This window comes from Mastomys coucha, unplaced genomic scaffold, assembly GCF_008632895.1.
Source record: "Mastomys coucha isolate ucsf_1 unplaced genomic scaffold, UCSF_Mcou_1 pScaffold22, whole genome shotgun sequence".
NCBI classification, from domain to species: Eukaryota; Metazoa; Chordata; class Mammalia; order Rodentia; family Muridae; genus Mastomys; species Mastomys coucha.
In genome coordinates this window covers 79,618,561-79,619,295 of record NW_022196905.1, presented here as the reverse complement: position 1 = coordinate 79,619,295, position 735 = coordinate 79,618,561, and the positions used below count along the sequence as shown (strand labels likewise).

General features: G+C 40.8%; 1 non-coding gene across 1 annotated transcript; it reads right to left on the bottom strand.

Annotated features, from left to right (window-relative positions):
- Window positions 1-66: 66 nt before the first annotated feature.
- LOC116071551 lies at window positions 67-173 on the bottom strand. The gene has a single exon (XR_004110962.1). It is a non-coding gene; the product is annotated as a U6 spliceosomal RNA (small nuclear RNA).
- Window positions 174-735: the final 562 nt, after the last annotated feature.

The window sequence follows — 735 nt, the reverse complement described above, 5'->3', positions numbered from 1 at the left end:
TCTCTTCAGGAAATTTTCCCCTGTGCCTATTTGCTCGAGGTTCTTCCCCACTTTCTCTTCTATTAGAAAAATATGGAACGCTTCACGAATTTGCGTGTCATCCTTGCGCAGGGGCCATGGTAATCTTCTCTGTATCGTTCCAATTTTAGTATATGTGCTGCCGAAGCAAGCACTCGAGTTTTTTATATATGATGGGTATTAGGCCCCTATCAGATGTGGCATTACTAAAGATTTTTTCCCCAATCTCTAGGTTGCTGATTTGTCTTATTTTGCCTTACAAAAGGTTTTCAGTTTCATGAGGACCCATTTATCCATTCTTGATTTAGAGCCTGAGCCATTGGAGTTCTGTTAAAGCAATTTCTTCCCATGCCAATGAGTTCAAGGCACTTTCCCACTTTCTCTTTTATTAGATTCAGTGTATCCAGTTTTATGTTGAAGTCCTTGATGCACTTGATCTTGAGCTTTGTGCAAGGTGAAAAATGCCAATCACTTTTCATTTATATTGAATTTTTTATTAGATATTTTCTTTATTTACATATCAAATATTATCCCTTGTGGAGAGCTGTTCTGAGAGCGAGCAGTCTCATAAACAAGCCCTCATTTGGCTAAGCTTGCTGCCATTGGTTGCTTCCACATTTGGTGACCTATCCACTTTTGCCATGTGGTCCATTGGGATTGGCTAAGCTTGGGAGTACTTAACGGCCGAGGATGGGCCAGAAGGCAGGGCTTAGATGG